This window comes from Macrobrachium rosenbergii, chromosome 57 (assembly GCF_040412425.1).
Source record: "Macrobrachium rosenbergii isolate ZJJX-2024 chromosome 57, ASM4041242v1, whole genome shotgun sequence".
Taxonomy (NCBI): domain Eukaryota; kingdom Metazoa; phylum Arthropoda; class Malacostraca; order Decapoda; family Palaemonidae; genus Macrobrachium; species Macrobrachium rosenbergii.
The window spans coordinates 12,768,696-12,780,394 of record NC_089797.1 but is presented as its reverse complement, the minus strand read 5'-3'; the positions used below and the strand labels follow the sequence as shown (position 1 = coordinate 12,780,394).

The following is an 11,699-nucleotide window of genomic DNA, read 5'->3' as shown; positions in this document are numbered from 1 at the left end:
TATATATATATTCATATCTTTTAAAGAGATTCAGGCATAATATTTCAAATACCGTTTATCGATAGTTTCCAGATAGTTTCTGATTTATGAGAAAAGGATTATGCTGTACAATGTATACCCGAGGCCACCGAAAATAGATCTTCATCTTTCGGAGGTCTCACATAATGTTGGATAAGCCGCCGGCCATAAAAAAAAAATGAAATGCACGAAAATGGCTATCTATACCGTTGCCAGAAGCACGATTATGTCTAACTCTTAACATTAAGGAAAATGTAGAAACTATGAGGCTAGGTTATGCAATTTGGTATGTTTGATGACTGGAGGGTGGATGATCAGTACCGTTATTTGCAGCCCGCTGAGCCTCATTAACAGCTCTCCTAAGATCTGAGGACGGACAGAAAAAGTACGGACAGATAGACAAAGCCGGTTACAATAGTTTCTTTTCAAAAACTTAAATGCTGAACTGAAATCAGTTAGTTCTTTATGAATAGGTTTGTCATTTAAAATTGTCTTTTTAATTTTCTTTCGGGAGTACAAAGAAAAGCTGGGCCATTTTAATGGTAAACAAATTTATATAATTTTCTTTCAATGTTAGAGATACTTCATTTTAATTTTGTTTTATATACTGTTGTTTAACTACCTAAACATTTGCCGTTTCATCAATATTACATTACTTTAAAATTATAATTATATTAAATTAAGGGTAAAAAATCATTTAAGAATATGAAAATATATATATATCCCTTCCTGCTGATATATACACATATATATATTATATTTATATATATTCATATTTATATATATATATATATATAATATATATATAATAATACCGTGATGGTATGCCCAGTACCTATATATATATATATAATCCTCCTGGGAGCATCAGGCTCACCGAACATGGTTTGTGATAACCTATAAATAAAGGCATTCTCTTCGTTCTTCCCTCACAGAGTTCGGTTCTTCCCCTCCTCTCGTTCGGCTTACTCCCTTCACTATCAGACTGATAAAAGAGAAAATCAAGTTTACAAAAACTCGTTATTGACTTTCAGATGGTGAGTTCAAAGGCTCCAACACAGCTGAAGAATTATTGGACCTTACCAAAACAAGAGTAAATATTTGAGAGGTTTTCAAAAGATTATTTTAACAGCTTGAGGCCATCCTGAAGGAGAGGTCGTTGCTAATTTTTTTTTTATTTTTTTTTGGGAAGATCTAATCGTCTTTCTAGAATGGAATTTTAAACACTGATGTTACAGGATGTTTATAAAAATTACATACATCTCAATATCTTTCCTTTTGTTAAACAAAAAATGTTTGCAAAGTGAGCATTTGAAAAAATATATATTAAACATTACAAATACATGAAAATGTTTATAAGGTAACTTTTTTTTAGTAATTATTTAATCTTGTTCATGTTTATCTTGATTTCAAAAAATAATTGGTCCAAATAACGTCATCTCGTTAATGATTAAACTTTCATTTTCAGCTGGGATCAGAGGTTGGGGATTAGGTACGTAAAAGATGGGTAGAAGAGAATTATTATTTTGTTTTGTTCAACTCACTGAACTTTCAGTCAATGTATCCTGTGAGTGTTTTCACTTAAATGAATAAATATTGCCACTGGATAATCATCTAGTTTCATTGAATGGTGATGTATTGATAAAAGAAGAGTCTGTCATATGCTTTATATTTATGTTGTTCAATTGCCCTTTGGGCTATTTCTTGAGCTTCACACTGTCATTTTAAGGCCAGAGTTCAATTCCACCGACCAGGCTGATGAAAGAGTTAACAATGATTTTGGTTTTAAAACAATTCATATAATGTAAGGATTCCACAATAAGAATGTTCCTGTTGCTAAGTTTCCAATTCCGGTTACTTTCACTATAAAAAATCTAATCCTATTAGCCAGCCCTAGAATTTAATAAGCTCAGTGGTCACCAAAACAACATATTCTTTTTTCTGAAGAATGTCATTCACCATTTAAGTTGGAGTTTGTTTTTCATAATATGCATTGCTCCATATAAATGTAATTATTTAAATTAATGAGATTATCACTAATATTATGAATTAAATCAATAGACTATAACATTTTTACGTCCTGTATTGATGATAGTTACTCATTTGTAGAGAATTTTTACGTCGATGGAAATATGTTGATGTTTATATTTAATTTTTTTAGTAACTCACTAAAAGTTTAGGTAATAATAGCTTTAATTTATCACAAATAATTTAATTTTATATATTTTATAAGTTCTTAACAAAACACTTATTGTGTTTGTTTCCCCAGCAGAGATAAGTAATGATAAAAACATTAGGTTAGGTAAAATCCAGGTGATAAATATGTTGGGAAAATAAAATTATTATTATTATTATTATTATAATTTGGCAGCAGACCCTCTTTTAAACAGGTTCTATTGAATATTATTGCTGCTTCAGCTTTTTCTATTTTCCTTATTGCGGACTTCTCTTCAGTGGAGGTGCGTGCTAACAGCTCGCCTATATTTGTCATTTCATGGGGGAAAAGTCAAAAATCTGGATTCTGCTTCTTTATATATTCTATACAGTTAGTTCTATACAATTGTTGCCGCGACGTTTCGACAGACTCTTCTGTCATTCTCCAGCGGGAGCTAGTAGAGGACTGGCAGATTGCATAGGTCCTTCTGAATTTATACACGGGCTTCAGCGGGGGATCATGGATGGCGAATTCTGATTGGTTGCAGTCAGCGAACTTCAAGCCAAATTTCTGCGGCGAAGCTCGATCCTGACAGACCTTCGCAACCTGGGAATGTCATTCATTCCAGCGTTCCCATGGCCTGCCGTTGCGTGATGTCATGCCGGCTGACATCATCGGTTTTTCTGATGAGCGAGGCGCCCTTCGAGACAATCCCCCGACTACGACAGAAAGAGTAGATAATGACATCATTCATCCGCAGCCCAATAGCAGCCAACTACCGATGATGTCAGCCGGCATGACATCACGCAACGGCAGGCCAATGGGAACGCTGGAATGAATGACATTCCCAGGTTGCGAAGGTCTGTCGGGATCGAGCTTCGCCTCAGAAATTTGGCTTGAAGTTCGCTGACTGCAACCAATCAGAATTCGCCATCCATGACCCCCGCTGAAGCCCGTGTATAAATTCATGGACCTATGCAATCTGCCAGTCCTCTACTAGCTCCCGCTGAAGAATGACAGAAGAGTCTGTCGAAACGCGTCGCGGCAACAATTGTATAGAACTAACTGTATAGAATATATAAAGAAGCAGAATCCAGATTTTGACTTTTCCCCCATGAAATGACAAATATGGGCGAGCTGTTAGCACGCACCTCCACTGAAGAAGTCCGCAATAAGGAAAATAGAAAAGTCTTCTACAAAATAAATGCAGCTGAAGCAGCAATAATATTCAATAGAACCTATTATTATTATTATTATTATTATTATTATTATTATTATTATTCAGAAGATGGACCTATTCGTATGGAACAAACACCACAGGGGCCACTGACTTGAAAATTCAAGCTTCCAAGAATATGGTGTTCATTCAAAGAAATAACAGAAGGTAATAGGAAATACAGAAAGAGGAGATCAGTTATCAGAAAGACAGATGAATTAACAAATTACTAAGCAAATAAATAAAAATATAAGTAAATTATTTATATCCAAGTGATTGTATACATCCTGATAAGGATTCGAAACTGGGGTTCTTAACTGTGATAGTTTTTGAGATCTTAAGAAAATACACAGAGCTTTAACCCTGAAAAATTGACTGCAACCTTGAAGATAATGGCACAAGGTAAGAAAATTATTAGAGGGCTAAAAATTTCATTCAATCTCATTCTTGAAAATCAGGGGAAAATACATGAAAATTTTACCTTTAAATTAGCCTGAAGTTAAAAAAAAAAGATGTCTAAATATAAAATAAAATATATTACGGAAGACTATTCCGCAAATGCCAAGCTTCATAAGTTTCACAGAACAAGAGAATGTTAAGAAATAACATCTAGGTCTCCTAATTCACCAGCAACCTTGAAAAATAGATCAAGGTTGAAAATTACTTCAGCAAACTATCATCGGACCCAAGATACTTACCGTCTCAGTTCAACAAAAGCAGAGGGTAATGAAATCTGTTCATAAAACTGATTCATGAACATTTTATTCATTTAGCCATCCATTATTCCCTTAGTTACAGCGTTTGTTGAACAACTAAGTGATGACTTCTGGCAAGTGTATTTTATCTTTATTGGGAATTTCATAACTCCGGTCTGGACACGACCTCTTCGCAATTTTCAGACCAATTTCTGTCAAAGTTCCATCAGTTTTCCCAGAGACTGTCCTGACGTGTTAGAATTCTTGAGGTGGGTACACATGCGAACCGAACCTTGTATTGTAACCGATTCTTGTGACAAAAACGCAAGTGTGGATTTCCTCGAACCCGAACCCCGAACCGGCGAGGTTCGAGGCTCCGTTCGCCCTCCGTCCCGGCAATTGTCGGTTTTGGGCCCTGAATCAAAGGGGAGGTCTCTTGCATCGTTACGCAGTGTGTGGACGGGACCTGTAAAAAAGAACTCCTAGTTGCCGACTGTGAAAAAGCACCAATGATCAGTAACAAAGATACGATAACTTTTTTTTAATTAATAAAACCAAATTTTCTTTTGTATAACCAGCTGTACACAAATGTAGGTGTTTTCAATAAGAGTTAAGGCTGGGAGGAGGATGGTATCAACTGACAAAAGAGAACAACTGGCAGTTTCATAAGCTTAGTATTAGCTGTGAAAATTGAACTCGCACATATACTCCTTATATCTACTTCACTGCTACTTCATTAGCAAGTAAGGCTATTCTAACTTAACAACTCTGTGATCAGCAAAATCACTAATCCAGCACCCTACTAGTCCCAATGATGATGTATTAGCAATCACCTACCTCTAATAAAAAAAACAACAAAGTTTCTGGATTCACAGGAGCTTTCAATAAAAAAAATTATTCTAACAAGGTCCACAACATGTATTATACAACAAGATATGAAAGGTTTTAAACCAAGAAAAAATACATACTCAAAATCAAAGATTGCTGTTCCTTCTTCAACATTTATATATACATTCAGCTCTATTGGTGATCCATCATCCATAAAGTCAACTGCATGTAAGGAAGAAGTCCCTTTCTCTTTCAGTACATATGCTCCTACTTCTTTAAGGAGGTCTCGGACAGCTTGTTCAGCGCTTGACTGAATATAAGACATATATGCTTGAACAACATCCAAGCCATAATAGTCAATGAGTTCGTTGACAAGTTCAATTCCCTAAAAGAGATAAATTTTTTATGAAATATACTTTTGTTCATGAGACTTACCTGCCAGATATATATATAGCTGTATTCTCCGAAGAGTCCGACCCAAAATTTCAAATTTAGCAGCTACGCAGTGCTGGTCAAAGTGCAGTTAGTACCCATTCCCGCGCTGGGAGGCGGTATCAGGGCTCATTCCATTTTCTATTCAGATTTTCTCTGTGGCGGACTGTCAACACCTGTTGTCCAGTTCCTCCGCCTTTAGTTTGTTGTTTGTCACTTAAAGTATTTTGGTTGTTTTGGTATTCGACTGGATCTGTGACAGCATCATCTGCTGGACCGTTTTGATTTGCTTTTGACTTTTCTTATAATTAAGATGTCTTACCTCTGGCTATCGAGTCTGTAGCTTGGGTGAATGCAAGGTGAGTTATCGAACTGATAGTTCCTCTACTCTTTATGTATGATATGTAAATTGTTCAATGCTTTCTATGATAATCGGTAATGAATGTGTGGGATTGTCTGAGGGTAGTGGAAAGAAATATGAAGCCTATATGCTTAAATTGGAGCGTGATAGGCTGAGAATCTTCACTCTAGAGTGCATCCTTAGTTGGACAGTCAGTTTTCTCTACTAGTAACCCTGTGGTAATTTATTAATGCCCCTGTAGTTTGTTACTTGCAGAAGGTAATTCCCCTGGCTCTCGTGTGGGAGTCAATGGAGTAACTCTTGAGAGCTAAAGTGAATGCAATTCAAACGCATAGTGTTTGTACTAGTGCCCTAGTGTTGTGGAGGCGTCAGGTCGACCCTATAATGCCTCTAGGCCTGGACCTCTGTCGAACTCCCAGGACCAGGGGAGGGGCATGTCGAAAGCATGGGGTTACGGGGCTTCCACCGATCTGCGTCCCTTGGCGGGTCTGATGGCGCTACCCAGGCTGCCAGGATCGTGCTCAGGCACGCATCCTGAAGGATTGCTTCTGCGATCACTCCGACCGTCCACTCCCGCCACGGGGTTGGGCTCTCGGTTGGACTCGCCCTCTTAAGAGAAGCTTAGAGAGGGCGCTTCCATCCTCTTCCTCAGGCGTTTGTACTCTTCCCCGAAGTTGCGTGGATATTCCTCTGCAGAAGAGAATAAAGTGTTTTTCGAATGATCACTCTCTCCTCGACCCCCTGTCGCACTAAGGCGAGGCTAGAGCTTCTTCCTGTGGAAGGAGTATCCTCGTCTCTCGCCCCTTCCTTCTCTCAGTTCAGCCCTTCTCCCGAAGAGTAAACTGCTCCCAGCGTAGATTTTGTTGGGCTGCAACAACAGCTGGATACTCTCTGTGAACCTTTCAAGATTCAGATCTGCTGTTAAGAGTACAGACTCACCTTCGTCTCCCGGCAGGGAGCGATACAGAGCGTCATCTTCTAGAGAAGTGTTTAGTAGGCTTCCTATTAAATCTTCCCCAGCGAGTTGAGGTGTTGGCCTTTTCTCTTATGCGCAGGAAGCGCGTCTGCTCTCGTGCGCTTCTCCTTCACGCTCCTCACCTTATTTCGTAGCGCAAACCATGGCGGCAGCGCGCCCGCATGTGACTCTCTTCTAGTACTTGCCACGGAGCCTCTCGCGCGTCACGCCATGACGCTCCGCGCTCGCTTCGCCGTATAGCTTCAAGTCTTGTGTTGACACCGCTCCAGTTGTTCATCATGTCGCACAACTACCCGCTTCAACATTTGATGTCCTTCTTAATTTAGCCAGTACTTGCTTCGACGATACATATACTAATTGAACGATACAGAAAAGTTTAGCATGGCTCTTGCGCAAGGATGACACGCTAATCGAAGCGTTCCACGACATGTTTACTATACGTACTCTAGTTGGCGGCTTCTAACCCAGTTGGCGAGTTCCACTGCGTATCGCCAGTCAGACTACTACCACTCCTCAAGACCCACCAGCTGCGGAAGAACATCCTCTTCGTCACAGCCTTTGTATGAAGAGAAACTGCTTTCGTCTTCTTCTTCCTCTGATTATCAGACTCTGGCTTTTCTTAGGGATCTGTTCCCACGAGACTTTTCAACCGTCGGCTCCTCTCTCTCCACCCTACGCAGTTGTCTTTGTCTTAAGAGGCGTTTGTGAAAAAATCGAAATAAAATTTTCTGGGATATTTTATATATGGCATCAGCATCAATATCCTGACTATCTTCTCCAGAAAGTTTATTTAAAAGTTCATCTGATTAAGTTATAAACAAACAGTAACCTATCATAGTCAAATTACATTTTCATATAATGTAATGATATTGTCAGTATATCGGTGGTAATTTCCTTTTAGCTGAAATAATATCCTAATGCGATCTATGGCAGCCTGTGGCGCAATGCGCATCAGCGAAAGAACAGGAATGCGCGAGCAGTCAGTGGCAGTCAAGTCAGTAGCAGCTCCAGGCTTGACTAAGTAAAGCGTCGCTGGCCAACCTCAGCCGTGTTTGACACTCCTTCATTGCTTCATTAGCGAAGTTATATTACTTTGGAGAGTCCTATTTTTGGCTTTTCATTGTCATAAAAACATCAAACTGTGTAGCAACGAAATAAATACACAGAGAAGCAATATCGTTCTTCTCAAGAAACTAAAGTTATCGACATTCAAACTGCATCTCACTTGTATTTTGATCTCAGATACAAGTAGCAAAGCTAAATGTTTGCATAACAAAGGGGCTTCCATGGGAAACCTTTGAGACCCGCACCACGAAGAGTTTTTTTCCCGAAGGAATGTCACTTCCAAGAGAGGCAGCAAGTGACTCCTTGTCTCAGACTCCTTTGCAACCAGGCTTCATTTGCACAAGCCTGGAAAGAGTGAGGGCAGACGTTTGGTCCCTCCTACTGTTAGAGAGGTTACTTGATTCCCTTCCTGTCTCCTCTTTTTGTTTTTGTTCCCAACTGCCTTCCTGTCAAACAGAAATTATTTGACCTGCCATTTCAGATGTTGGCGAGGAGTAGTCGGAACAGATATTGGACTTCGGTGTTCCCGGGTTTGCGAATTGTTTCTGTTTGAAACTTTCCAGTAGGCTGGAAACCGTCTTGGGCGTCAACAGGTCGAACAACTTGGTCGGAAGGAAAAGTTCAAGGTCAGACCTACTTGATCAATACACGAGCCGCCTTCATCCCGGGGATTGGATGGTATCTTTGGATCTCCAAGATACTTATCTTCGCCCCAATTCATCACGTTGGTGAAGTATCTCAGGTTGTCTTGGGGGACTAGGCGTACCAGTTCAGGGCTCTCTGCTTTGGACTCTGCACCGCGGCCATACCACGTTGGCTGCTTCGTCCGATCAGCGAGGTTTAGCAACGTTGGGTCTGGTCAGTACTTGGATAGGTGACCGCCTGGGAACACCGGATGCTGTTGGCGTCACATTTTTGCTCGGTGTTTACCGGTCTCATGAAGCGATTGCGATGCGGTTTGCATCTGTCGCACGTCAGGATCTCTCTCTACTTGGGCGACTGGTTGATTGGCGTCGTCGAAGCGAAGTATCTCGGAGGACCTTCAGTTGACTCTGCGCTCGTGAAGTCCCTGGGACTGATGTCAGAGAAGTCATAGCTGATCCCCTCACTGTCCCATTGTGTCTGGGAATTCCAGATCTATTCAGGCTTTTTATGGCGTCTCATTTCATAGCTCGCGACAACTATGTAAGAAAAGTTCGGCCTTCATCGAAAGATCGCTGGGTGAGCAGAGGAATGAGTCTGCTGGGGACCATTTCCTCAAGCTGGAGAAGTTTATTTCTGGGGAGTCTGCATCATAGGCCTCTTCAGTTCTTTTGTTAGGCAACCAAAGCAGGAAGACTTGAAGAGAATTTGAGGAATTCTTCCTTATATAAAGGATCTGTGGTGGTGGCTCAAATCCAGCAGGTGCAGAAAGGGATCTCCTCAGAAGCTACAGACCCCAACCTGAGTGTTGTTTTTCCGACGGAGTCGTCAACAGGTTGAGGGGGCAACACCTAGAGGAGAGAAAGTGTTGGGAACGGAGAGAGGAACAGGTGTCTGGCACGCTCGACTTCAAAAGATTTGGCGTATCTTTTGGCTCGCCAATTCTTATCCAAGTTACTGTCGTGTAGTTCTAGCAAACTCGGACAATACTTGTTCCTCATTCCAGCCCTTGCAGAATTATTCTTTTGAGCTTATGCTCGCAACATTTCGATTCTCACAAGTTTTGTGGCAGAGAGTCGAAAATGTTAGAGCAGACCTGCTCTGTTGGCGCCATCAACTCCCTGCGAGAAGGAATGGACCCTTCTTCCAGGAGGTTTGCCAAGATTTTGGAAATTTTGGGGTCGCCATCTTGTGCGATGATATTTTTCACGACCTGAACAATGAGCTCCTCTACTGTAAAGCTCATCTGTACTCGACCCTGGGCAGTTGCGATAGTTGCTCTTCCTGGGATTGAACAGGGAATAGATGTTTTACGCCTTTTCGTTCTAAATTCTGGGAGAGTGTCACGCAAGTTCGCGGCCTCACAAGGGGCGAGGATGAGAAACATCATCCCCCATGTTTAGCATGAACCACTGGTTCTCGGAGTTTCTCTTCTGGTTTGGTAGGCGTTTCCAGAGGACCCTTCCTATGAGCAGACCTGCTCATACAAACCCACTTCTGAGATATCTTTGGATCTCCCCGCTCTGAACTCGGCTGCTTTCAGACTATAGAGCTTGGTCAGGCGAAGGGGTTTTCTGGCCAGGTAGCTGGGCCATCGCTAGAGCCAGAAGTTCTTCATCTAAAGGATATATCTGTAGTGAGCAACCTTCAAGGTTGGTGTAGAAGAAGAGCTTTTTCCTCTTCCTCTATATATGAGCCAGGTTGCGGATTTTCTCCTTTGCCAGAGAAAAGCTTCGATATAGCAGTTCCGACTATCCAAGTGTTATGTCGGGCATGCTTTTGATTGTATTCAGACACAGAGGATTAGCTTTGTCTGACAATAGGGACTATCCACGATCTTACGGCTCTTTCAAGACGTCCAGGTTTCCTCAGCTGATTTCCCCTGCTTGGAGACTTGGACGTGATGCTCCAAGTTTTATGTTTTAGTCCTTTTGGAGGCCTCCACTCTGCATCTCTTAAGGATGTTATAAAACGACATTCCTCGCGGCGAAGAAGTAGAGAGAAGTTGAGGCCGTCATGTGGGCTTTAAGGAACACAATGTATCTATTCTTTAAGCCCTAGTTTGTAACAAGAATGATGAGTCTTCCTAACCCTTTGCCCTGAACACTTTGAAATTAAAGGTTTAGCAGACCTTGTTGGACAAGGAACCTGGGGAGTTCTATGTCAGTTAGAGCTCTCAAGTACTACCTTGAGAAGACACAGGATTGCTCGTGGTCCTTTGGATGTTTATGGTGTGAAGGCAACCAGTTAAACCTATGTCGAAGAATGCACTGGCATTCTTCATTAGGAGACGTCATTAAGGGCACACTCTAGTTGCCAGCGACTCCAACTTCAAGTTGTTGAGAGTTAACGCTCACGAGGTGAGGGCAGTTGCTACCTCCATGGGCGTTCAAGAAAATATGGTACTCAGTGACATTTTTGAGTGCCACATTTTGTGAAAGTGGTCGGTGTTGCCTCACACTCTTGGCAAGATGTTTTGGGTAGCATCTGAAGTGCTCTTTGAGACCATACGTGCTGCTTCAGCAACCTTGGGGAACAAGGGTAACTCTGATCCTATCCCCTTTTTAATTGTGTTTTTGTGGTTGTTGGGTCGACACTGAGAGGCAGTCTTCCCAATCCTTTACAAACTAACGCTTCCAGGTGTTGTAGGTGGTTAGTAATGCTCTTTTGTCCTCTTTGTATGGGCTATGATCTAGTCACGTGTGGTCACGCCCCCGTTGACAGATCATCTAGAGTCGCCAGCTATATAGGTTACTACCTCGCTGGGGTCTCTAGTAAAGCAAACAGACTAGTGACAGTAACCACTCGGTCAGCTACGCTATCAGATAAGGGCAATAATTTTACCAATAATTGGTTTTCCTATTTCTTGGCTGTCTCTACCCCCACTCCAAAGGTGGTATTCAGCTATATATATATATCTGAGTAAATTCTCATGAACAAATGATATTTTAATGATAAAATAAAGTTGTTCATACTTATAGCAGATATATTTATATGCCCTCCCTCACTCCCCTCAGGGAGACAGTGGCGTTAGAAAATCTGAATAGAAAATGGGAATGGTTCCTGATACCTGCCTCCCAGCGGCGGGAATGGGTACTAACCACCTGACCGGCCACTGCGTGTGCCGCGAAATTTGAAATTCTGTCGGACCTTCGGAGAATACAGCTATATATATATCTGCCAGGTAAGTATGAACAAACTTTATTTTATCATTAAAATATACATATTGTCTATTACTAAAATAACAGCATGACTTCTCAATCTTTATACCATATTACTGTACAGCATATTAGTTTTATTACAAACACATC

At 41.1% G+C, this 11,699-nt stretch overlaps 1 non-coding gene across 1 annotated transcript; it reads left to right on the top strand.

Annotated features, from left to right (window-relative positions):
• The first annotated feature begins 7,010 nt into the window (after positions 1-7,010).
• LOC136837140 (U6 spliceosomal RNA) lies at positions 7,011-7,114 on the top strand. Its single transcript, XR_010852600.1, has one exon. It is a non-coding gene; the product is annotated as a U6 spliceosomal RNA (small nuclear RNA).
• Positions 7,115-11,699: the final 4,585 nt, after the last annotated feature.